Source organism: Equus quagga, chromosome 3 (assembly GCF_021613505.1).
Source record: "Equus quagga isolate Etosha38 chromosome 3, UCLA_HA_Equagga_1.0, whole genome shotgun sequence".
NCBI lineage: Eukaryota > Metazoa > Chordata > Mammalia > Perissodactyla > Equidae > Equus > Equus quagga.
The window spans coordinates 96,491,534-96,519,425 of NC_060269.1; the positions used below are offsets into that span (position 1 = coordinate 96,491,534).

At 41.2% G+C, this 27,892-nt stretch overlaps 1 long non-coding RNA gene across 1 annotated transcript in view; it reads left to right on the forward strand.

Moving 5' to 3' along the window:
• Nucleotides 1-22,534, forward strand: part of LOC124237495 (uncharacterized) — a 37,657-nt gene extending 15,123 nt beyond the window's left edge. The window contains exons 2-3 of the long non-coding RNA XR_006888016.1: nt 20,251-20,373; nt 21,527-22,534. This is a non-coding gene — a long non-coding RNA (uncharacterized LOC124237495). The remainder of the gene's footprint in view (nt 1-20,250; nt 20,374-21,526) is intronic.
• The last annotated feature ends 5,358 nt before the right edge of the window (nt 22,535-27,892 follow it).

A 27,892-nucleotide genomic window follows, 5' to 3' on the forward strand; every position in this document is an offset into this window, starting at 1 on the left:
AACTGTTAATACAGCTAAGAAAACCAACTAGCTAATTCATTCAATTAGGATTATGTTTACATTTTTATTCTCAAGATTCAATATTTAATATTGAATAATAGATTCTACTTTCATTAAACCCAATTCTGCTCCAAATAAATGTCATAAAGTTCGAAAAATACAAGTTTGTTTTAATTTTATAAAATTTATATTTGACAAGAGTGAGGCCCAGTCAACATTCTAAGTTTTGTTTTTGTTTTTTTTTTAAAGATTGGCACCTGAGCTAACAACTGTTGCCAATCTTCTTCTTTTTTTTTTCTGCTTTATCTCTCCAAAACGCCCCCATACATATTTGTATATCTTAGTTGCAGGTCCTTCTAGTTGAGGCATGTGGGACACCACCTCAACGTGGCCTGGTGAGCAGTGCCATGTCCGCGCCCTGGATCCGAACAGGCGAAACCCTGGGCCGCCGCAGCGGAGCGCGCGAACTTAACCACTTGGCCATGGGGCCAGCCCCTGAGTTGATTTGTTAAACCATAAGATTATAATTAAACTAACCAATAATGATTCTTTATAGAAGAAATGTGAATGGCAGCCTCATTCATCCATTTGATAATTGTCCTAAATGGTATAGATATTATCTGGCGTCCATTCCTTTGCCCATCCCTGGATGTGAATGTGGAGGACTGGAGAGTCACATGGCATGCACATACCTTTCTTTTATTATGCTCTTCTCCCATCAAACACCTTTCCATGTTTATGTTTTTCCCCTTCCCTTTAGCTGTTAAGATTGTTAGCTTTCAGGTCCCTTTCCACTCTGATCTGCTGCTTGTGATCTAATGTGGACCTTTAGTAGTGGCCACCTTTTATTGAGCGCTCACTGTGGTCCAGGCATTGTTCTTATGACTGGCATGTAGAAGCGAACAGAATCCTCATAAATACCCTGTAGGGTAGGCACTATCCTTATGCCCATTCTGTGATCATTTGGCCGAAGTCACACAGCTAGTAAGAGGCAGAGCTTGGCATTCAAATCCAGTCTGGCTCCAGAGTCTACAACACTATACGAGAATATACAATCCTGGGGCCGGCCCCGTGGCCGAGTGGTTAAGTTCTCACGCTCCGCTGCAGGTGGCCCAGTGTTTCATTGGTTTGAATCCTGGGCGCGGACATGGCACCGCTTGTTAGCCCACGCTGAGGCAGTGTCCCACATGCCACAACTAGAAGGACCCACAACGAAGAATATACAACTATGTACCAGGGGGCTTTGGGGAGGGAAAAAAATAAAATCTTTAAAAATATATATATACACAATCCTGCCTTAATATCCGGTTTTATTAGAATAGCTTAAGTTCAAGAGTAGTAGGATCTTAGTATGAGTTTCCGTAGAACTCACCTGTGAATTATATCCTGTTACGTATGTAACCTCTCTGAGACTTTTTCCTCATCTATAAAATGGAAATAGTAATAGAACCGACCTGATAGGACTGCTGTGAGGATTAAATGAGTGAAGTGTGTGTATTTATGTATATATGTGTATCTATGTGCAGAACCTAAGCAGTGCCTGGCATATAGCAAGTGCTCTTTATTCTAAGCATATTCCTGTGCTCAGTAAATGATAGCTATTATTGCTTTTACCCATGAGTTTTTTTGTTTTGTTTTTTTAGGAAGATTAGCCCTGAGCTAACATCTGCTGCCAATCCTCCTCTTTTTGCTGAGGAAGTCTGGCCCTCAGCTAAGATCCGTGCCCATCTTCCTCTACTTTATATGTGGGACGCCTACCACGGCATGGCTTGCCAAGCGGTACCCTGTCCACACCTGGGATCCGAACTGGCGAACCCTGGGCTACTAAAGTGGAACGTGTGCACTTAACCATTGAACCACCGGGCCAGCCCCATACCCATGAGTTTTAAGGACAGTAAACTTTCTGATACCTAATGGGGTGTAGATACTGAGAAGCCTTTATACCTGTTCCTCCTTCACAGCGCTCTTCCACAGAGCTTGTTCACCCCTCCTGCCTCTTTTTAAGGACCCTGCCAGTGCTCATTTAAGAGCTCCTATAAGTGGCTATAGAAGAACCTTTCCAGGGTTCCGGGGGCTTTCTGCTCCTCAGCCTCGGGGCCACCTTCCCTCCTACTGTTCCTTTCTTCCCAGCCTGCCTTCCCCGCCCTCCACTCTTTCTGAGGGGAGCCGGGCCCCCCAGGCCTAATGCTGGGTGGAATGTGCCCTCTGGCTGTTCTGACCAACACAGGCCTTTCATTTTTTAAATAAGCTTTACAGGTAATCACTACAAGTAAACAGACTGGAGACAACCCACAGGAAAATCCATAAGAAAGTACAAAGGTGACTAAATTTGGCTCTAGTTTATAATTCCTGACCTTTGTTGAAATGGTAAAATAGAATCCATGTCGGGCTCTGCCTCTGTGCTTTTACTTTTGAGACTTAAAAATGCTTTACCTTAGGCTTCTGCCTCTTGCTGTCTCAGGGTGGGCCTTTACCTCCTAGGGAGGCTGAAGGTGCTGCCCTGGCTTTTGTGTGGTGTCCTGTTTCCTCAAGTGGGTGATTTGCATCTCTGAGGAGCTCCAGGTGGGGACATCAGGCAGTTAGTGTATCCGAGACCCTCTCCTTTCTGGGGATTATCCCCTCTGGGCATTTCCTCCCCAAGGAATCTTAGGAGATCTCTGGGCAGGGCTAGAGGTAAAAAAATAAAAATAGCTATTCATAGAAAAATTACAAAGGGCTATGCATGTTCCCTAAGATCCAAAATTTATTTGTCAAGAGAAGCATTTACTCTGAGATGGACAAGAGACGTTGCTGTAAAATGAAATTATGTTTACGTTAAAATGATCTTTTAATTAAATTCATGATAAGAAAACAAGGGGCCGGCCCAGTGGTGCAGCAGTTAAGTGCGTGTGTTCCGCTTCGGCGGCCCGGGGTTCGCCAGTTCGGATCCTGCGTGAGGACATGGCACCGCTTGGCAAAGCCATGCTGTGGCAGGCATCCCACATATAAAGTAGAAGAAGATGGGCACGGATCTTAGCTGAGGGCCAGACTTCCTCAGCAAAAAGAGGAGGATTGGCAGCAGATGTTAGCTCAGGGCTAATCTTCCTCCAAGAAAAAAAAGAAAAGAAAACAAAATGACCTTGAAAACACCTTTTGAATCAAATGAATAACAGAAGAAGGGAAGAAATTATGAACGAAAGGTAAATTATTATGCCAGCTGCCTAAGATATTTCAGTTGCAGGCATTCTTGACCTTCTGTCTTTCTCACACTCCCTCCCTTGTTCTTGCTGTAGTCTGTGTATTTTTAAGAAGAAAACCTCATCTGGTTTCTCTTAGCTAACACACCTCAGTACCTCCCCCATTGCCCTCAGGATAAAATTCACAATATTTGATTTATAACAGCCTTTCAGACCTCAAAATTTGCCCTGTCTCCCCGCCATCCCCCAATCCTCTGCTCTTCCCCACTGCCTGTTTTAAACTCCAGCTTCACTAAACTGCTTTCAGTTCCTAAATGTTCTGACCTCCAGGAGTTTTCCTCTGCTTACCCTCCACGTGGACCACTTCCCGTCCACAAAATTGGCTCCTCCTCGTCTTTCAGTTTTCAATTTAGAAGAAACCTCTCCCACCCACCTGAATCTGGTGCTCCCATATGTCTCTCTCACAGATCTTATTGCACTGTGTTTAACTCGCCTGCTTGCTAATCTCTATATACCCAGTTAAGCAGAGCTCAGTCTTCAGGAGGCCAAGAACCCTGTTTTTGTCTGTTTCACAGGCTTACACAGAGTTTTGTGTTTGGCCCTTGTAGACACTTAGTAAATAGTTGTTGAATGAAAGGATGAGGGGTAGAACCAGTGTAAGTTGCATAACTGGTAAGTGCCGTGGATGAGAGGACCGAGAGGTGGATCTTGTGGGCTGCTGGCTGCTCCCTGATACCGAGTCAGGTCTGCTGAGTGCTGTCAGAGTCTGGTCCTCATGAGTGGTCCATAAACTGCTTGAAACCCTGGGAAATTGGCTTCTGCTAACCGAACCTTGTACCACCTTCAAGTTTGCTCATTTGTTAATGTGTCAGAAGTGTTAACTGTCAGGAGGAAGAGACTTCTTGTCAGCATTTTCTCTCCCCGCCGGAAGTTACAGGGAAGCCAGATTACAATCAGAAGGTTGCTTCTGGGAGCCTCCTTCCTTTCTTCCTTCCCCCAGTAAGCATTTATTTATTAAGCACCTGCTCTGGGTTGGAACAAAAGAATGTAAGTGGTTTTAATCACTGTCCTTCAGGAAGTTTAGGAGACTCTTCTTCCTGCTGTGGAGACCATACTGTGTTCTGGTGTAGTGGCCAAGTGGCCCTAGCCCTGGATAATGCAGGAATCTCCCCAAGATTGTGTCCTGGGCTCCTTTATTTTAATCCTTTCAAAGTTAACCGACTGGCCTTCTCACTGGCTCCTTCTTCTCTAGATATATTTGCATATTCAGACTGGTTATGGTCCAGGTTTACCTCACTCACGGCGGCATCTGCGAATCTCTTCCAGGTCACATGCCATATCTCTGCTCTGTCTGATGCCAATCTTACTTCCAAATTCCAGGGTGGGCAGGATGGGCAGGGGCATTTAGGGCAGTAAGTACCTTGCTTGTGGTTTCCATCTACAATGCTGCTAATATAACCATACGTAATGCTTACTCTTACAGCAGGGCACATATGAAGATTTCACATTCAGCATTTGCAAAGCAATATTGGAGATACTAGATCATAAGGTTGTCAGGGAGGAAATACTACTCTCTTAGGTTTAGTCGTTGGGGGCCTTTGAATTAAACTGACAAAAGACATTAGCAAGAGAAGAATCAGAATTTAATGATGTATTTATATTAATGCACATACAGCAGTTCATGGAAAACATGACTCAAAGGGGCAGTTAAAATTTGGAGCTTCTATACCATCATTAAGATTGGGGGGGACGGGATGGGGAGAGGGCATTTACAGGAAAACAAAAGACTTTTTAATAAGGGAAGGGGAAAAGGAGAAAGGGCATTTATGGAAAAACAAGTGAGTTTTTGGAAAGATAAATGGGATCTTAGGATTATAGGTGGGAGATAGGAGAGTTTTTGTGACAGTGTCTGGTTGTGGTATGGAGACTTCACCACATCTCTGGTGATAGGAATCAGTCTCCTCTGGTTGATTTATGACAATTGGGTTCTTTTGGGAGGCTCTGCTTTTAGCAGATAAGAGATTTCAGGAACTCAAATGCCTTCTGCTCAAAATAATTTTTATGCCTCAGTGGTATATTCTGGACCCCTTCATGTTCTATCTGTCTTCCTCTAGATTATTCCAGTGGGTAGAAGATAATTGGGTGCAAGTGTTCTCCAAAATTATATCAGTACATATTTGTATTTGAGCCCAGAAACCTTCAAACAAGTGGCTAGAATATAAAACAAATATAAACAAACACAGTGACTAGGATATTATTTACTGGATCCAGACGACACTGTTGTTGCAAGCATAAAATATTGCTTGCTCAACAAGATTCCTTTTAGCAAATTAAGGGGGATAAGAAAAAGATTTTATTCAAACCAAATGGTTTAAAATTATTTAATCTTTTCCTGTTTTTAAGGGGGCATTAAACTCTAATAGTATATTTTCACCACCGTATTTTTTAATATTAAAAAAAAATCTCACTCTTTCAAGAAATGTTTATTGTACCAGCACTATTTTATATGCTGGGAGTTTTGTTTTATGCCTGATTTTGTGATATGCCAAAGATGGACAAGGAAACTAAATACAGGATTAAAAAGACTGAGAGCTTGCTACCCCAAGGGAAAAGAAGCGAACAAAAACTCTGATGAAGTAGCCATCAAAAGAGAAAGGAAAAAATAGAGGTTTTGGCCTAGCAGCCCAACTCCTGAAAGGTTAGAGTTGATAAATTATGGCTCAAGCTGGAGAAAAGAGACATATTCAGTACCTACAAAATAATGCAGCAGAACTTATCTTTGTGGGAAGTAGGACACAGAATAAATTTCCTTGGTGTCTGTTGGGTTGACCAAAACAGAAAGAGTAACGAGAGTAATGGAACCTAGAAACTGAAAGAGTAATGAGGCTTTCTAGAACAGTGGTGCCAGGTTAGAGAACTTTGACCTGAGCTGGAAAGGGCTGAATTTAGAGAATACAGGGCTGAAGAGATAAGCTGTTGTAAAAATAATATGCTTTCTGAGCAGTTGTCATTTAATATACCATATGCTTTCCATACACTTTCTAATTTAATTCTTACAACAATCCAATTAAGTACTAGTATTATTTCAACTTTACTGAAGAAGAAACAAATCGTGTAACTCTTCTTTTATTGATGGGCATTTTCGTTATTTCCTGGTTTTTTCTATGCAGAATTAAACATATCATATGTCTTAAGTACTTGTGTTTTTATGTATGTTGATTTCTGTGCATATTTTAGGAGACAACGCAAGATTACTTTTCCATATTTGCTGTGATTATAACTAGAAAAAACACACATATGAAAACTGATGCTGGCTCGGCGAGCAGAGGAGTTGAAACAAAGATTTCTTGGACTCTCAAGGTCTGGTAGCAGTGCTCCTTTATTCAGAGAATAGCATGGGGACAGGACCCATGGGCAGTGAAGAGCTGCAAATATGGGTTGAGGGTAGGGCTAAATTTAAAGCATAGGTATGTGAGTTATCTCTTTACAAGACAAAGGAAAGATTATGTAAAAAATCGTTAAAATGGTATCAGTGTAAAATGGTATCAGTGTAGGTGGGATGTGGTTATTGGGAGGTCCTATAACTTTAGATAAGAATCAGATTGGATCAGGTCAGCATGTCCTGTGCTTCCCAGAGGATGATATAGATCGGTATGTAGAGCAGGACGCCTTGGCCTTCTCTTCCTGGGGGAGCCTCGATCCTCATCAAAAACCTGGAAGAAAATAAAAGGGCTAACAGTATTTGTATTCTGTGGTATTAGGGTATTATGGCTGATATATTTCTGCTTCCCATTTTCTACATTTTTGTATTGAGTATGTATTACTTAAAATGAAAAGAATAAATTTTTGAATAAATGATATGGTGTAGATTATCGTAATGTAGCCTCACAGCTTAGGAAGATGGTCTTGGAATCTTTCCTAAAAGCAATAACTACAAAGGAAAACATTATCTCAATATAAGCCATGACACAGACAGATGAAATCTGAAATATATTAGTTGAAATATATATTGAAATCTGAAATATGCTGTGGTTCATAAACTAATTGGCATCAAATCTTATAAACACTTTATAAGACATGTAAAAAAGACCAATATTGGGGCCGGCCCAGTGGCCGAGTGGGTAAGTTTGCGAGCTCCACTTTGGTGGCCAGGGTTTCGCTGGTTCGAATCCTGGGTGCGGACATGGCACCGCTCGTCAGGCCATGCTGAGGTGGCATCCCACATGCCACAACTGAAAGGATCCACAACTAAAATGTACAACTATGTACTGGAGGGACTTGGGGAGAAAAAAGCAGGAAAAGAAAAAACAAAGATTGGCAACAGTTGTTAGCTCAGGTGCCAATCTTTAAAAAAAAGAAAAAAAGACCAATATTATAGAATGCTGGCTGGGTAGTTCAATTTATAGGAGAAGATGAGAAATGAAAGTTGGAGAGCCGGGTTGAAGTGGTGAACAGGAAGGGCACAGGCTTTAGAGTCAGCTACTTATGGATGCGTGGTTTTGAACAAGTTGCCTAACTTCTCTCAGACTCCATTTTCTCTCCTGTAAATGGAAATAATTTCCACCATGCAGATCTGTGCTGAAAATGGATTAACAGCCAGTTGGAGTGGGTTCAAAAAGGGTGAAAGAGGAATTAGAGACAGCAAGTACAGATAACTCTTTTGAGGAGTTTCAGTCTTAAAGGGAAGCAGAGAGGGGCTGGCCCAGTGGTGCAGCGGTTAAGTGCGCACATTCTGCTTCGGCGGCCTGGGGTTTGCTGGTTCAGATCCAGGTTGTGGACATGGCACCACTTGGCAAGCCATGTTGAGGTAGGCGTCCCACATATAAAGTAGAGGAAGATGGGCACGGATGTCAGCTCAGGGCCAGTCTTCCTCAGCAAAACGAGGAGGATTGGCAGCAGATGTTAGCTCAGGGCTAATCTTCCTCAAAAAAATAAAAAGAGAAGCAGAGAAATGGGGTGGTGGCTAGAGGGGAAGTTTGTTACTATTTTAAAGCATGTTTATATGCTGATGGGAATGATCTAGTGGCGAGAGAGAAATTGGTCATGATGGAGAACTGCAGGAGTGATGTTCTTGGGTAGGTAGGAGGACAGGGTTGGCCTTAGGAAGGAGCATGGTATATGGAAAGCGGCAGGTAGAACAGAGGTGTGTGTGGGTGCAGATGCTGATACATGCAGAGGTGGGAGAGTGAAAGTGTCTTGATTGCTCTTGACTGTGTTATGGGATTAAGTCCCTTCCTCCAGCAAACAGCAGGACCAAAGGGAATGCAGTGGGAGAGTCTGTGGGCAGAAGTGGGGAAACTTGAGGAGAGCAGAGAAGCTGTGACATAGTTGTCTAGGGGACTAAGTTGATAGGAAATGTGACATAATTGCTGTGGTGGTGGAGGCAGGGTCGCTGAGGGCCCACTGGAAATCAGTAGGCAAGAATGTAAAGTGAGATCAGATGGCACTGTAGTGTGTTTTCCTCCAGGCAGTGGCTGGGCTAAAGTCAAGGTGTCAGCAGGGCTGCTTCCTTCTGGAGGCTCTGAGGGAGAACTGGTCTCCTTGCCTTGCGGGTTTCTAGAGGCCACCTGCATTTCCTGGCTCCTGGTCCCTTCCTCCATCTTCAAAGCCAGCCACATAATGTCGTGGAATCTCCACTCACTCTGCTTCCTTTGTCACGTCGCCTTCTCTTGTCTCTATCATTGACACTCTTCCCACCCTCTCATGAGGACCCTTGTGATTACTTTGGGCCCACCCAGATAATCTGGGATAATATCCCCATCCCAGAATCCTTAATCACATCTGCAAAGTCCCTTTTTGCCATGTAAAGTTACATATTCACAAGTCTTGGGATTAGGACATGAACATCCTTGGGGGGCCATTGTTCTATCTTCCATAATTAGGGAAGTTGAATATGTTTTCATATGATTATTAGCTTTTTGTATTTCTTCTTTTGTGAATTACCCATTCCTGACATTTTTTCTATTAGCTGTTATCTTCATAATTCATTTGTAAGAACTCCTTCTCTCTTAAGGATATAAACCCTAACAGTGCAGCATTTTGCATATTTCCTCCCAGTTTATTTTGTTTACAAGATATTATCTAACTTACAAAAGCACACTACTTTTTAAATCTTTATCTTGTGGAAAATGTCAAACAAATAAAAGTAGAGAGATTAGTATGTTAAATCTCCTCATATTCATCACCAAGCTTAAGTAATTATCGACTCAATGCTAATCTTATTTTATCTATACCCTTATCCACTTCCCCTGAATTATGTATTATTTTGAAGCAAATCCCACCATCATATCATTTCATACATAAATATTTTAGCAAAATACATTAATATCATGATTTAAATTTTATTAAATTATTCTTTCTGAGGTTTCTGTTTTTGATGACAGGTACAAAAAAAGCCCAATTCACTTGTCTTTTTAAAGAGGATGAAAATGAAGTCTGAATATTAGTTTTTGCACCTTTTAAGGAAATCATGTTTCTTTTTTCTTTAAACTGTTATTAGGAATGACCATTTTCTGACTGCTTAAACAAGTATATCTGAGCACCTATCATGTGGAAATGCTGTGAATTTAGCTTCATGTTACCCTTGAGTACACGTGAACAGGGGACTGTATAAAAGGATTACAATTATAAAATTAGCAGGCTGCCCACTGGTGTCCGCAGCACTCCTGACTTAGTCCTCTTTCCGTGACGACACTGACGATTAGGAACAACTGCTAGAAGGCTGGCAATTGTCTGTCATGCTGCATCATTTAGACATTTAAATGTGTTTTTTTTTGTTTTTTTGCCAAGGCCACTGGGCACTCTGTGAAAGTAAAAGCAAACATGCAAAACGAAGGGAGGAACATCTCCCCTCCTTCAGAGTCAGTCTGCTGCTTGGTAACCCCTCGCTGTTCCCAAAGGGATGAGCCCCAACGTCCTTTAACGCAGCCCACACTGTGATGGACTGTTGGCAACCACAGATGGAATTAGAGGGCAGTTGTCTTCTGCTTTGAAAAAGAAGAAATATAACAAGTACACTTTATTACTGGGGACTAGGTAAGAATAGGGGATCCAGGTGATTTCTTAGAGTTCCAGACATAAAGGGGGCAGCAGGGCAGGAGTTCAGTATGTGATTGTCATAGCCTAGCAACTCCACAGCCAAAATAAACACAACCCAGACCTTACCACCATAAATACCAACAGATTTGTTTGGCGTCCTCCAAGCCCCTACTCTTAACCCCTTGCAATCTGGTTTCACTCCTTTCTGTGAAAACTCTTTGAAGGTTACCAGCCAGATCCTGGACATTATTTCAGTCTCTGTCCTGTGTGTCATTTCTTCAGTAAGTGACTATTAATGGCCCCTGTCTTTAAACTTCTTGCTCTCTTAGCTTGTGATGCTAAATGATTCTATTCTGCTCAGGTTTTTTCTTTGTGAATCTTTGGCTATTATGGTAGCTGCTTCCTATCCCTTCAGCCCTTAAACATGGCTCCTCTGTAGGCTTTGATAGAAACCTAAGCTTCTCTCTTAGCACTCAGTCCTCAGTGTCAACTCTCTTGCTCCCAAATCTCTATTTCAAGCCTAACTTCTTCCCTGAGCTCCCGACCCATGTTTCTGGCTAAATTCTGGGGATGTCCAGGTTGACTCTGCTCACCTCAGACTTTTTAGCTCAGCTCCTACCTTGAACTTTAGGCCCTGGACCCTATTGCCCATCACCTCCAGGCTCGGACTCTCCTAGTTCAGGAGATGGCATGGCAGCAACTGAGAAGGGATCACAACTTGCCGAATCTTAGAACTGAGTCTGATTGCTATAAATCAGTCAGGCCTAAATTGAGCCTGTGTGGTACCTGAGTGGCTGCAGTCACACCACATTCCCTCCTGGGGACCTGGATGCTGCTCGTCTTTTCTTCCCAAGAACTCTCTTCCTCTAGGTCTGAAGCCTGTTTTGCTGAGGCCCTGAAATGTTGATTAGTTTCAGCATGTGCCCTCCCAGACAATCAAATCCTGCTTTGTTTTCTTATTTTCTCAGCCCCACTACTGCTGTGTCCCAGCCTTCACTGGCAGAGTCTTCTGGGTATGGGCCTTGTGCCATAGGGCCATTCTCCTGGACATTCACAAGGTCTTGACTGTTACCTTCTCAAAGTCCTGCCTTCTTCTGTGTCCTGCTGCCCCTAACTTCCTTCATGCCTTTATTACTTCATGCTCAAAATTACTCAAAATCTCTTCAACTGTTATTTCTGGAATGCTGCCTCACACTTCAGCTCATCCTGCTTTCTAGTATCATCTTAAATCCTTCCTGGAACTTGGTGAAGTTTAAAGACATACTTACCTCTAAAGTAGATTTTTTTCAGTTATTAATTTTATTAGCATTCTTTTCTTTTTATTATTTATTCTCAACTATGTATCATGTGAAAGGTTGGAGGGCCCAGCTTTGCTAGTGTCCCATAAAGTCAGGCAAGCATTCTTTTGGTATATATGCTAGCTAAAGTTGTAGCTAAAACATTTTCAGACATTCACCTTGATTATGTTGCTACATGGGAAAATGCCTTCAGGTACCTTTCACCCCAGGCCATAGTCCACACAGATCGGTGTTCTATTGGAAGCCTTCCACAGTTACTCTCTTTATTATTATTTTTTCTCCAGCTTTATTGAGATATAATTGACATATAACATTGTGTAAATTTAAGGTGTACAATGTGATATTTAACTTCAGTTTTATTATTAGGGGGACTGTCTGTCCTCTTCTTCTTCCTTTCTCCTTCCCTCTGAGTCTAATTCGTTCATTGACTAAATAATTATTGAACACCCAGTTCAGGAAAGGTCTGCCTCTCTAGCAGGGGTTGAATCCTCAGACACGTGGAGAGTCAGTCCAGTTAATAAAGAGGTGAAGCAGGTGGTGGTGGAGGCTGCAGAGAACTGGAGAGGATGCCCCATCACAAGGGAGCAGCAGCTACTGATCTGCCCCATTGTTATCATGTGGAATGTGGGTCCAGCGTTGTCAAATCATCTTTTAAAGAGAAGCTGGACATCTGGATTTTCATGTGAAATCTCCCAACTTTAAATGTTAGCAACCAATTCAAAAACCTTTTAAACATGGTGAGGGCTAACAGAACAACTGTGAGCTGGACTTGGCTGCGAGCTCCCAGTTTGCATCCTCTGCTCCCTGGAAACCCCTCGGAACCCCTCCATGTGCCCTGACTCCTTGTGCTTTCATGGCTTTTTCTTTGGTTCTTCATGTCCCATTATCTGGACTGCCCAACCCCCATTCTCTGCATTGATCGTAATCCTAACTCCTACCCGATCTTTAAGATCCAACTCAAAGTCTGCTGTGTGGCATGCTTGGCTGGTCAGCAGCAATAAAGATACAGCAATAGAGGAAGCCAAAATCAGAAATGAGTTGACAGGTGGTCTAGATGCCAAATCCTGGGAGGACAGCCAAGGAGGGATCAGATTCCCAATCTACAAATCCAAGGAACAGGGAACCAGAGGACAAGAAGTTCAGTAACTTGGGTTAAGAAGTCTGAGCAAGTATTAAGCACAGGACACTGAAGATCAGAGTGGAACTTGATAATAGTCATAGGACAGCAGCTTTTTAAAAAAATAAAATTCTCCAGGGGCCAGCCTCGTGGCCTAGTGGTTAAGTTTGGCACGCTCTGTTTCAGTGGCTCAGGTTCGGTTTCCAGGCATGGACCACAGCATGGCTGCTGATGAGCGGTGACCCACATACAAAATAGAGGAAGACTGGCACAGATGTTAGCTCAGGGCGAATCTTCCTCAGGAAAAAAAAACCAATTCTCCAGTTTTTGAAGGGAAAGAGAAAAGGAAGGACAACTGACATTTTAAACAAACCCACTATGTGCTAGGTATGTCTCAAAGTCATGCCTGAAGTTCAGAGAGATCAAATAGCTTATTTATGTCACACAGCTAATGAATGGCAGGGTGAGAATTTAGATTTTCAGTTCTTTGTGAAAACCACTATACCAATGGTTCTCATTTTGGCTGCATATTAGAATCACCTGGGAAGTATGTGTTTGTCTGTTTCGTCAATATCAGTGTATCCAGAGTTTGGTACCTGGGGAGCTTTAAAAAAATTAAGATGCCTAGGTGGCACTCCATACCATTAAGTAGAATTTCGAGGGCTGGGACTCAGGCATCAATAGTTTTCAAAGTTCCCCAGTGATATCAATGTACAGCCAAGGTTGAGAACCACTACCTACTTCCCACAATGCTGAGCAGTGCTCCCAGAGTAAAGGTAAGAAATGAGTAATAAACAGGTAGAGGTCGAGGAGGCCACTGGAACTCGAGTCATGTTATTTTGATTAGCCCCTTCTTCAAGTGGAAATGTACATCTGTACTCATTCACAAACAGATACCCAGTCTGGGAGTCTAGGGAGTAAACACACATGGACCAGTCAAGGGGACTGAGCAATGAAGAGTACCAAATAATAGTTCTTCAAATGTTGGTTTTTGTTTTCATTTTTTAAAAGTGTATAATTCAGTGGTTTTTATTATATTCACAGAGTTGTGCTCTCATCTCCACAGTCAATTTTCTTTTTCTCCTGAAAGCCCCCCAGTACATAGTTGTATATTCTAGTTGTGATGTGCCTCTGGCTGTGCAATGTGGGACGCCACCTCAGCATGGCCTGTTGAGCGGTGCCATGTCCATGCCCAGGATTTGAACCAGCGAAACCCTGGGCTGCTGAAGCAGAACGTGTGAACTTAACCACTCATCCACAGGGCCGGCCCCTCCACAGTCAATTTTAAAACATTTTCATCACCCCAAAAAGAAACTCTGTACCCTTTAGCTGTCAACCTTCAGCCCTAAGCAACCACTAATTTACTGTCCTTCTGTATAGATTTACCTCTTTTGGACGCAAATGTTGGTTTTTGTGTGTGTGTGTGTATGTGAGGAAGATTGTCCCTGAGTTAACATCTTTGCCAATCTTCCTCTATTTTATGTGGCATGCTGCCACAGCATGGCTTGATGAGTGCTGTGTAGGTCCACTCCTGGGATCCCAATCTGTGAACCTCAGGCTACCAAAGGGGAGCGTATGAACTTAACCACTATGCCACCAAGCTAGCCCCTAGTGGGGCCAAGTGTTGGTTTTTAATCCCGCTGTTTCATTGATGCAGGGCCTACGATGATCTTTGTTATTTTTATTTGTTTTTGATTTTTTATTGAAACACAACATATGTACAAGGAAAGAAGCATAAACCATAAGTGTACAGCTCACTAAAGTTTTGTAAACTGAACTTACCCCTAACCAGCAGTGGGATCAAGAAACCAAACCTTATGGGCGTCTCAAAAGCTTCCTTTGTGCCCTCCTTCTTCAAGGGGAAGCACTCTTCTGACTTCTATAAGCATAGATTAGTTTGGCCTCCTTTTGAGCTTTGTACCAATGGAATTATAGAATATGGTCTTTTTTATCTCTGGCTTCTTTACTCAACATTATGTTTGTGAGATTCATCCATATTATTGCCTGTAGCCCTGACAATCTTTTGATGTAAAATTCACCCAGTTTCCTTCAGAATAAATTATTTGGAAAGGTTCATTGTACCTCTAAAATTCTTCAGATGAGTATTGAATAAGCCACCTCCCTTGGTCAGTATGAAAATAACTCGTTCCTGAAGGATTTGTTTGGGAATTTAAATTCCAGAAGACTGACACTTTTGAGGACAAATGATAGCACCTCGGTCTTACAGAGCTAGTTGGACAAGTCATTAAACTTGAACTGAGGGCCAGCCTGGCGGCGCAGTGGTTAAGTTCACATGTTCTGCTTCGGTGGCCCAGGGTCACCAGTTCGGATCCCAGGTGTGGACATGGCACCACTTGTCAAGCCATGCTGTGGCAGGCATCCCACATGTAAAGCAGAGGCAGATGGGCATGGATGTTAGCTCAGGGCCAGTCTTCCTCAGCAAAAAGAGGAGGCTTGGCAACAGATATTAGCTCAGGGCTAATCTTCCTCAAAAAAAAGAAAGAAAGAAACTCAAACTGAATAAACTTGAATGTTTATAAACATTTCACAAATATAAGAGACTGAATTTCTTATCTAGGTCTTTCTTCCTGGGATCTTTTCATTTGGTATGTCTTTGGGAACTGCTTATGACTTTCCCTCCTATTTAAAATTTTCTTTCTCTTTTATATCTAATAGTATTCAAAACTGTAGACCAACCCCTTTCTTTGCCTAGGAATGTTTAAGTGTAAGACCAAACATACAGCTAGTGATGAAGTAGTGTTTTTATAGCTACAAGTGTTAGAAAGTGCCATATAATTTACTCCTAGTTTTCTTAGCAATTTCTTCTCTCCCTGCACACTCAAACAAGCTAGTGGATTGCTTGCTAAACATGGTACAGTACTTTGCACAGAAATTTGTTCTCTGTGGAATTTCTTTTTATGGACCAACAAGGTTTGCTTTTCAGAAGGAAGCACAAGGAAGACCTTTGTGAACCAGGGCTTTCCTATTGTATTTGAACATTCAGGTGCCTTGGGGAGGCTTTGAAAGGGGGAGGGGGTGCAGGTCTTGTGCTGTGCTCTCTTCCCCAAAGTCAGTCTCACCGAGCAACTGGGGTATGAGGTCAGTATCTCGGTTTGAGGCCAACCAGATCAGAAGCATTGAAAACAGAGGCTCTGTGACGTTTCAAACACACACAACAAACATGATAACCAATAAATGTGCTTCCTTCCCTGTGCCCATAAAATTAGCCAAGATGTTTAGTCCTCAGACCAGAAATCTCAAAAATAATTTGAAAAGTGCATCCCTAAGCAAACAGTCAGGGAGAAACCAATCACTTCTACAGGTTTCTATGACTCAGTGTTGCTCCAGCTTCCTCTGTGATTCCCTTAAGATCTCACATTTTATAATAAAGGTCATCAGACCCCTGCCTGTTCCAAGGGAGAAAAAAAAAAGGACCGCTTTTAAGTGCTTAACAACTGTTATGTTTTCTCAGTTTGCAGAGAAAAATAGAGAGGAAATGGGGAGTTTGTTCATGGAAATTAAGCACAGCTCTTCCAAGACATGTCTTGTCGTCTTTGCTCATCACAGAAATAGATGTTCTGTGATGAAAGTGCTTGCACAAATATTTTTTCTAAGATTTGTATACAGTGGGAAAGCTTGAAGAAAACTTTTCTTTAAATGTCATTTACCTCCCATCCCCACTATCTGAGCTATCATGCCCATCCTTGAACTTGATGTTGTAGTAACACCAAACTGCTCACAAGTCGCTGCCACTGCCCCTGCCCCTTTGCTCTTGCCGTTCGTTCCTTCTGCCTGAACTAGCTGTTGTCAACTCTTGCACTTTATTCACTGCCTCATTCTTAACTTCACCTTCAAGACTCAGCTCAGGTGTCATGTCCTCCAGCAGTTATGACCCTCTAGTTTGACGTCATTGCCCCTGCTCTGTTCTCACTGCACCCTGGACGTATCTCTGCCTTAAACCTTATTGTGTTACATGATATTAAAATTCTTTTTTGCATGTGTCTCACATTAGCATATGCACTCCTTGAAAGCAAATTATTAATAAAAATGATTAATTATATGATCCTCCTTTCATTTTTCTTTTAAAAGTCATATTAGCCCATTTCCAAACTTTACGTTTAGTTAAATAATCCTTAATGGAAAACAAATGGAGCTTTGTGAAATGTATACTATCATTATTTTGTCTACTATTAAACAGAAAAGAAATAATTTAGATGAAGGTTCTAACTTGAAAGGTCCTTAAGCACACTGTTGATGCTGAGCAAATATGACCTGGAATATCCATTTAAAAACACGGTCTCATTCCTTGCTTTTGCTGTGTGTGTGTTTCCTTTCCTTCCTTTATTAGCCCCTTACTGTTCTCTGTTACACTAGATTTTCTTTTTATTTCCAAAGAGCAGCTCCTTGCTTATGACGTTTACTGTCACTTTATAGATGTGGGTTTCTAAGACTACCCCAAAGGAGACAGTTTGTTTCCTCTTTCAGGACCGTGTCTGAAAACCATGTACCTGTCGCCCAGTGAAGGCTGATGTCCGGGCCTTGACCATATGGCCTAACAGTAATCATGACCGTTTGTATGATGCTGCACGGGTCAGGCCATGTGCTCAGAACTGTATATGCGGCAGTTCTTTAGAGGTAGGAACTGCACCTGTGCCCTTGTACAGATGAGGAAACAGAGAACTTAATAACTTGCCAGCATCGAACAAGTTTTAAATGCAGAGCTGGGATTAAGAACCAAACTCTGCCAGGGGCTGGCCCTGTGGCCGAGTGGTTGAGTTTGCGTGCTCCGCTTTGGCAGCCCAGGGTTTCGCTGGTTCAGATACTGGGCGTGGACGTGCCACCACTCAACAAGCCATGCTGAGGCAGCGTCCCATATGCCACAACTAGAAGAACCCACAACTAAAAATACACAACTATGTACCGGGGGGCTTTGGGAGAAAAAGGAAAAATGAAATTCTTTAAAAAAAAAACAAACTCTGCCAGATTCTAGAATCTATGCTTCAAAAAAGATTTTTTTAATTGTTTATTTTGAAATAATTATAGATTAATAGGAAGTTGCAAAGAAAATGTATGGGGAGGTCCTGTGCAACCTTCACCCCATCTCCCCCAGTTTGACATCCTGCATAACCTATGGTACAACATCAAAACCAGGAAGTCGGGGGCACACCTGGTGGCGCAGTAGTTAAGTTCGAACCTTCCGCTTCAGTGGCCCGGGGTTTGCCGGCCCAGATCCCAGGTGTGGACGTGCCACTGCCTGGCAAAGCCATGCTGTGGTAGGCGTCCCACATATGAAGTAGAGGAAGATAGGCACGAATGTTAGCTCAGGGCCAGGCTTCCTCAGGAAAAAGAGGAGGATTGGCAGCAGTTAGCTCAGGGCTAATCCTTCTCAAAAAAAAAGAAGACAAGAAGTAGTTTAGCATCTCATAGGCATGGTAAACTGAGGCCATTGATTAGCACCGAATTTTAGTTAAATATGACTTTTGAATGGAAATAGCATTCTTTATACTATAAAGCTTTCATTTTAATAAATCATTATTACCATGATATACACTGAAGAAAAGTATGGTTTAGATTATTATTTTTTAACTTTTTAGGATATAGATGCATTTTAGAAAGCAATGAAATATGGACCTTTTCAGCAAAAAAAAGACATAGACACACATATATACAAAATGTTTATGGTTTCAAAAACATTATCTCCACCCCCCAAAAATGTGCATACACCTCAGGTTAAAAACTTCTGGTTTAGAGCAACATTTAAGGAAATACATTTACTTAAATCTGGAAGCTCTTTAACAATCCTTTTTAGTGCTTTTTAATCTTTTCCCAACTCTGCTTATAGAAAAGCCCCCCAAACTCTCTTATTACTCTTTTACTTAAGGGACTGAAATTTCCTTGGATTTTCTACAGCTCTTGGTTGCTTAGAGAAAAAAACCCTGCTTCCAACATTATTGCCCCTGTGAACACTCTTTATCTGGGACTGCTTTCTTGTGCACAAAAGGCCTTTGGTCAATAACTTTCAGTTGACTTTCCCTTTTTAGGTCACCACCAAGAACTTGGGTACTTTGGGGTCATGGCTGTGGAGGGAGGGCTGAGGTCTGGGATCTCTGAAGCTGGGCTAGATATGATAATGTAAGTGACAGCTCCTGTCAGTTTTGAGCCAGCTGCCACGAGGCAGGAAACGCATTTCCACAGCCGGGGCTCGTCCAGAGAGGGTGAGTCAACAAGACATAGGTCAGAGCGGCAGTCCGGAAGGAGGAGGGTACAAATATAAAAAAAGCCAGGCTTATGGTCTAACCAGAAGAGTAGGACAAGTCTTGATTCTGAGGAAGATTCTTGCCTTAGTCATAAACCTCTTATATGCTTCCTGCCGAGGTAGAGCTCAGAGAAGTATTCTGCTGCTGTGGAGCCAGACTTCACGTAGCCTAGAACTACGAGGAAGTGGTTACACCTGGAAATGTGTGGGTGGAAAATAAGGGCTGATGCTGACACTTTGCATGAGGGATTGGCTGTGTTCTGCTCTCAACTGGCCAAGGTAGAAGAAAGCCAAAGTGCTTTCACAGTGTGTCAACTGTGTAATTTTTTATGATGATCTTTTTCCAATCAAAAGTTTCACAACTGCTCTACCATCTTTTAAGTTTTCTGTCTACTGATGAATGCTTTATATTTTGCATACAGTTGGCTTTTCACTACTGTGAATAGTTTTACAGCCTGGTTGCTAAAAGAGACTAATGACATAAATTTGCTTTCAAAGAATTGCATCCTTTTCCTCCTCCTTCTGAATTTGACTATTTATGAGACAGCCTTATGCCATGGTTACTCTGTATTGTCAAAGCAAGTGTTTGACCCAAGAGGAGAATGGAGAGTGGAAGGATGGAGGGTAGACCTGGGCTAGTGTCTGTTTATGACTTTATGTAGTGCCGTGCTGGGGCCCCCTGACGTTGAAGGTCTGCCTCTGTGTAACAACAGGAATCAGATCTGTATACCTACTCTGCCAGAAACTGTGCTAAACACTATAAATAATCCTCCCAGCAACCGTAAAGTTGGCTGTTTATCCATGAGGAAACTAAAGGTCAAAGTGAACTACCTGACTGGTGTCACAAAACTAGTTAGTGAAGAAAATAGGATTTGACCCCATGTGTTTCATACTCATAGATTTAAGTGGAGAATTTGCTCCTCAGCTCTGGCTTCTTGCAGTACAACCTTCCCCCTCCCCCCCATGAGGAAATCTGGCTCAGGGACACTGGTGGACACTAACTTAATCCGTCCAAGATTGATTAACGACCCACCAGAATGCCATTTCATAAAGGGCCATATGCCTTTCCAATAAACAGAATATCGGCTGACCAGGGCCCCCTCTGGTCAGAGTGCTTGGTGAGCATTAAATCAAAGAGGAGAGAATTGGGTAACCTCAAGGCATCTCATATCCAGACTGTAAGGCTTGAAGAATTAAACATGTCCTGTAGCCCAGTAGTGGCTAGAATGTTTATGTCTGCCAAATATAGACTACCCTGGACAGTGCGAGATAAACACTGGTGAAATTTTGCTTCTTTCCAAAGTCATTACTTTTTGCACTCCAGGCAACTCAGGGTAGATAACCTCTCTTTTATTTACATTATAGCTGTTACACTTTCCAGGATTACTGTATCTCTTAGATCACTCAGCCTGAGGTGATCTTAGCTGTCATCATAGCTTCTGGAGCATTCGAATGGAATCCATTAGAATTTACAAACCATTATTTAGGGTGAGTTACTTTTGTAATCCTATAAACTCATTCATTGGGTGTTGCTTTTTATTTTCTTTTGAGGAAGATCGGCCCTGAGCTAACATCTGCGCCAATCTTCCTCTATTTTGTATGTGGGATGTGCCACAGCATAGCTTGATGAGTTCTCCTCGCCCACAAACCCCAGACCACCAAAGCAGAGTGTGTGAACTTAACCACCATGCCGCCAGGCCGGCCCCGGGGCGTTGATTTTTGATGAGATTTCTGTCTCTAAATTCTGACGAAGTGATCTTCTTAGAGTTTGCAACTTTTATTCTCTCAAGCCCTGGTAGCGTTTAGAATCTCCTCTTCTTGAAGACTTTAATAGATATGATGAAAACAAGTTACATAGCTAAAATCCACCACCTATAGCAGTCACTCGTATTGTTACATTTTACACTTAACAACAAATGGGCCGGCCATGCAAATATTTTATGCACCTTTCTGGATTTGTGATATATTTCACATACAACAATCAAATGGAGAGGAAGAGCATGTCTTTAGACCCTAAACTGTCCCAGTCTCACAAAGATAATGGATGAAAAGATTTCAGGAGAAATTAACATCTGATTCTTCCTTCAGGCCATAATAGCCTTTCTCTCCTGCTCTAAAAGGAATGAATTCATCTTACTCTTGGGAGCAGGTTTCTCTTTGCATCAGAAAGCTTTGTAAAGAAGCCAGCTGCACCCGAGAGATCCCTGAAATTCTCAAGTAACGCATTTTAAATTAGGAAGGCTTGCCCCAAGGCTACGGAGGTTGTCACTTGGCAGTGGGATATGGTATAGTGGCAAGAGCCTGGGGTCTCCTTTTAAATTGGCCACTTTTAGCTGTGTGCAGCCTGCCTACTTTGCCAATTGTTTGTGAAACTGAAATGAGATAATGAGTTTGAAAGTGTTTTGAAAACTAAAGTGCTATACAAATGTAAGTTGTTACTTCAGAGCAAAGCAGTGAGCAGTGAGAAAGGAATCAGTTGAAAGCACCTGTCGCATATTCTTTCTCAAGCACCAAACATTAAGTGCTGATCTTTATTGAGCATTTACCATGTGCCAGGCATGGTTATACATGTTTTACATATGTTAACTCGTCTAATCTTCACCGTACCCTAATAAGGTAGATATTTGTCCTCATTTTACAGCTAAGAAACAGTGAAGCACAGAAAAGTTAAGCATCCTGCCTCAGGTGATATACCTAATAAGTGATGAGATGAAGCCGGGTTGCAGATCCAGACAGCGTGGCTCCAGAACCCAGAACCACACTGCTGGCAGCATAATCCTTACCAACTGAACTCGTAGCAGGTCCAAGCTATTTGTTATGCATGTCTCAAAAGGTTAAATGTTATATAAGTCTTGACAGGTTAAAATTGTGATGAATAAAGACACTTTACAAGAAAAAGGAGTAACCCATAAGGATTTGGATTTGACTCCCTTCCAATGCCCAGTCTTCATATTTTGGGGTCCTACATAAACCTTACTTATATGGGGTGTGTGGCCCTTAAACATGCATGTAAAGTCATCCCTTACACACCTACTTCATCAGCAAATTGGTGGTGATGGAGTTGGTTGATCCTTTAAGATCCAGTAAGGTTGAAAATGGTCAAATGAGAGGGTGTAGAGGAAAAGCATTGTAAACTAAAATGTCAAACAAGTGTTTTATGCTTAAATCTATAATAGAGATCAGAAATCAGTTAATATACATCTAGTAATTTTACTCTTTTTTAAAATGCCCCTGCTAATGGTGATCAGATCTGATTCTTAAGATAAAAATTTATTGGTCACCCCATGATAACGTCTGGCAGCATCTTTTCTTCATCAACATCAGTTGTTAAATCAGATTTTTATCTGATTTGTCTGGTTTCTCCTTTATTCATTTCATTTCTTTTGTTTTAGCATTTATATCTTCTGATGGCTTGATTTGGTGCTTCTAGTCAGATGATATAAATGTTTATTTATATGTTATCAGAGAGAAAGGAAACAGAAGTGAGAGAACGAAAGGCTAAAACCTTCCCTTCCCTCAGGCACTAAGGCAATCCTTTAATTGTTTAATAAATTTTTTTATTGTGAAAGTAACACATGACGATGGAAAAGTAGGTACAGAAAAACACCAAGCCAACCAAAAAGATGAAACATGTTCCTACTTAACAGAAAATTCAGTACTATATTTTTTATTTAAGATTGTATCATAAATATGTTTGATGTAAGATTGAAACATAAATAGATAACATAAAAATGTATTCTTAAATATTTAAATTTATAGTTTTAGATGTAGATGTGTCAATAATATTTGTCATAGTTTATTTAACCATTCACTATTATTGGATATTGCCTCCAGCTTGGTTTTTTTTTTTTTTTGAGGAAGGTTAGCCCTTGAGCTAACATCTGCTGCCAATCCTCCTCTTTTTCCTGAGGAAGACTGGCCCTGAGCTACCATCGGTGCCCATCTTCCTCTGCTTTATATGTGGGATGCCTACCACAGCATGGCCCACCAAGCAGTGCCATGTCTGCACCTGGCATCTGAGCCGGCAAACCCCAGGCTGCCGAAGTGGAATGTGTGCACTTGACTGCTGCGCCACTGGGCCAGCCCCCAGATCAGAAGGTATTGAATGAAGTAGCTAGTATATTATTATATATAAGCATATGAATAGAAAAACATTTGGAAGAACATTCACCAAAGTGCTATATTCGCCTTCTCAGTGAATATTGCCTATGTCTCTTTTGTTACCCAGACAAAACCAGCAAAGCATCCTATCCTAGACTTTTCCCTTCCTCCCCATATCTAGTTAATTATCACACGTTTTGACATCTGTGTACTTCTCAAATTTCTTTTCTCCTTGCCACTGTCTTCTCTTAGGCCCTTGTTACATTTTGTTCTTTTTGACTTTTTGAAAAGATAAATTAGTTCATTTTTATGTGCCAAATAATGTAAAATTAAAATGTATAATGCACAAGAGCTAACTTGGTGGGGCTTCCACTGGCCAAATTGAGGACAATGTGAGCATGAAAATAAATGTCGATAATCATGGATTATAAAATAGGAATCCATGAGTTCACACTGATATAAATAAAAGAAGAAAAAAATAAATGGGAAAGAAGGAAAGGTCCTCCTTATTATAGAATTGCAGGTAATAAATCCACAAAGAATGATGGAATCAGAAAAATCACAATTTGGCAGCCACCATAACAAAAACTAATTGGGCCAAGAATCATGAATGGATGCTCAAACTGGTGGGTAAAAGTATGATGAGAAATGAGATATGTACATAGTCTCAAAGTACAACAAGATACTTACTAATTATAAAGGGAAAATAGTATCTGTACAGTGAAGAATCCTGGCGGACGCTGCCTTAACCAAGTGTTGAAAGCTAACATGACAGTAATGGGATAAATGGACATCATGTGTCTCCTGATATGATGCACTGAGAAGGAGAGAAGAGTCCTTCTCTGGTATTTTTGCCAAAAACACATAATCTAGTTCTAAATATAAGGAATACATCAGAGGTTAGTAAATTCAGAGGCATTCTTCAAAATAATTATCCTGTACTCTTTAAAAATATCAAGGTTGTGAAAGAAAAAGAAAGACTGGGGAACTACTTTAGACTACAGAAGACTTAAGGTGACATGATAGCTAAATGAATTTGTAATCCTGAATTGTATCCTGGACCAGAAAAACTTTTTTTTTTCCCTTTTGCTATAAAGGATATTAGCTGGAAAGCTGACCAAATTTGAATGTCTATAGATTATAATACTGTATAAATGTTAATTCCTGATTTTGATAATTGTCGTTATACAAGAGAATGTTCTTGTCTTTGAAGAAATATACACTGAAGTGTTTAGGGGTAAAGGGGACCCCATGTCAGAACAAAATTTAAACTAGAGTTTCTTTCAGATGCTCTTTAATGGGTAGAGGTCACATGACAATCTACCAGTTTTCTGACAGACTATCTATGATGACCACTTACAGGTTTCTTTGAAAATCCTAGATCTGTTCATTCAGTAGCCACCATTGAGTGTGAAGGTAGCAAGCATAGTAGTAGGCACAGGATGAGGCAAAAACAGTTGAAATGTAGTGTCCTCAGGGAATTGACGACCTACGGGAGATGAGCCAGAGAGAGAAAATTAATGAGAATGATAAAACAAATGTAGTAAATATTAACATATGAGGAATGTAGGTGAAGGGCAAATCATTTACTATTTTTGCAGCTTTTCAGGATGTATGGAATTATTTCAATAAAAAGTTACAAATGCATTGTAAAAACTACTAGAAAGAGAAAAAGAAATTAAAAGACAGTAAAAGATTATTTCAATAGACTAAAGTTTTATAGACAATTTACAAACCTTGTATATATATATTAGGCCACAAAGAAAAAATCTCAACAAACTCCACAAAGCACAGAAATGTACATGCCACACTCACAGACTACAAGCAGTAAAACAAGTAAAAATAAAAAGTTTAAATTTAAAAATCCAAACTGTTTAGACATTCTCAACTCTCTAAACAATAACTGAATCAAAGAAATCTAAACTACTTCCAAACTATTTAGAATACCAAGGTAGTGAATAAAACCTATGGAATGTGGCCTAAACTATAAGCAACGGAAAATATCTGCAGTGTTAAAAACTACTATTATTAATCAAGAAAGAATAAAAATAAATCATATACGATTCTAGATGTTAGGGCAAAAATATCAAAAATACTAGAAGCCCTTGAGAAAGACTGTTGTGCCTCCCTCTGTGTTTTCACGATGGTCACTTCAGCCACTTGATGGAGCAGCTTAGGGAGCACTTTCAATGTTCCAGTACCAGGTGCTGGATTGGAGAGGCAAACAGGAGTTCTTCCCTCGTGGAACTTACACTGTGTGCGTGTGTGCACGCACGTGGCATGCGCGGTTGCACGTGCACGCACACATCAGGGAAAATATCAGATATTTTAAACTACAAGTTTAAATTCAAATTATAAATGAAAAAATTCAATCAATGTTATGAAGAAGGACAGCATGCTCGTCAGTATCCCTAGTGTAGGAGCACTTAGCAGTATTCTATTGTCATTGTCTCCCTACTGTCTTTCTTTGACTCTCCCTATTTTCTGTGTCTCCTTGTCTTTTTCTGTTTTTCTCTCTTTCCTCTTGCTCTCCCTATCTGCCTCCCTCTTCCACTTCCCTGAAGACACTATGTTTCAATTATTTTTGCCTCAACCTGAGCCTACTGCTCCGCTTGATAGATTGGCACTCAATGGTGGCTACTGAATGAATGAATCCAGGAGTTTTAAAGAATCCTGTAAGCTATTAGTAAGTGGATGCTCTGCCAGACAACCTGTAGATTAGCATTTGACTTGTATTTATAAAAAACAATGTAGAAGAGAACCTAGGAACTATGTAATATATAGAGAATACAAGATAACCACAGAACACAGCTTAGACAGCTGGTAGACTATTTAAGCAGTATTAATTGCAATTCTAAGAAGGGTGGTTTGTGTAAGGAAAATCGTAGCTAACTTACCTTTAGAATGGTTGAGTGAGAAATTTGAGTGTAAGTGCTTGGGGAGATCAGCAGATACAGTTTACTTTGATTTTCCACAGATTTTTGATAAAGGTTCACATCCAAGGCCCACACTGGGGTGGGAATGTAATTGGAGTGTCAAAGGTAGGGCTGAGGTGTATAAGAGGAAAAGTAGGAAGAGAGATGCAAGTAACAGGTAAGGACTTGTTCAGGTAGGCCTTGTAGGCTCCGGTAAGGACTTGGGATTTCATTGCCTTGCCTTTGGAAGGTTTTGAGAATGTCTTCTGATTTACAGCTGTAAGGGATCTAGTTGCTGTGAGGACAGACTATAGTAGAATAAGAGTGGAAGCATGGGGACCAACTAGAAGGCTGTTGCAGTAGGTGATGGTGGCCTGGATACAATAATAGCAGTAAAGTGATGAGAAGTGCTTAATTCAGAATAAATGTTGAAGGTAGAGGGAACAGAAATTTACTGATGATTGGCTGTGTGGTGTGAGAAAAAGAGAGTCAAGGGTGACTTACAGGTTTTTGGCTTGAGCCACTGGAATGAATACAATTCCATATTGGTCTTCCTGCCTTACAGTCTGTTCGGGAGGAGGTGTGTCATGGAGGTTATCTTTGAAGGGCAGGGAGATTAGTTAGGAGGCTACTGCAGTCATTCTGGAAAGATGAAAGGGGCTTGAATCTGGGCAGAGGCTGTAAGTATGGAGAGTCATTCAGAGGGCACAGACGAGAGAGATTTAGGAAGTAAAAATAACCACTTAGGAAAACAGTTTAGGATTTTTTACTAAAACTGAATCTTTTCTCCCAGTAACTCCACTTATTGGTATAGACCAGGGATTGCCTGAGGCCTGTTTTTGTATAATCCTAGAACTAAGCTAAGAATATTTCTTGTACTTTTAAAGGATTAAAAAAAGGGGAGAGATGGGATATGTAATAGAGACCATTCATGGCCTTCAAGACCTAAAATATTTACTGTGTGGTCCTTTTCAGTGTAAGTTTGCCAACATGCTTTGGCAGCTCGGGGTTTGCTGGTTTGGATCCCAGGTATGGACCCACCCATTGCTTATAAAGCCATGCTATGGCAGGTGTCTCACATATAAAGTAGAGGAGGATGGGCACAGACATTAGCTCAAGGAAAATCTTCCTCAGCAAAAAGAGGAGGATTGGTGGCGGATGTTAGCTCAGGGCTAATCTTCCTCAAGAAAAATAAAATAAAATAAAGTGTGGTTTCTAGGGCCAGCCTGGTGGCATAGTGGTTAAGTTTGGAGCCCTCCACTTCAGCAGCCGAGTAGGTTCAAGGATTCGGATCCTGGCCACTGGACCTACACCACTCATCAAGCCATGCTGTGGCAGAGTCCCACATACAAAATAGAGGAAGATTGGCAACAGATGTTAGCTCAGGGCCAATCTTCCTCACACACACAATTCTCAGACCTTAACACAGACTTGCTGAATCAGAGTGGGATTTCTGAGGACCACTGCTCTAGAGATTTTTTGTATTTGTGCACCAGGAGACATGGTGAAGAGTAACAGCACTGTGCATAAGAGCCCCAAACTGGAAACAACTGAAATGTCAATCAAAAGTAGAGGAGATAAATAAATTATGGCAATTAATACAATAAGAGTATTTTATAGCTTGTGGTTAAGGGCATGGAGTGTGAAGGCAGACTGCTTGTGTTTGAATCCCAGCTCCACCAAATAGTAGCAGTGTGACCTTGGGCAAGTTACTTAACTCTCTAAGTCTCAGTTTCCTCATCTGTAAAATGCATAAAAATAGTAACTACTATATAGGGTCATTGTGAAAGCTTAACAATTACTTAAAATAAAAGAGTGCCTGGTACATAAGTACCAGATTTAAAGAGCAATCTGCCTGTAATGTATTATGATGCTTTAAGGAAAAACATGTCAAAGTTCATTTCATAAAAGTGATAGTCTGCCCATATATTTTGCATATAACAAAATGAGTGGGGCCGGCCCAGTGGCACAGCAGGTAAGTGTGCACGTCC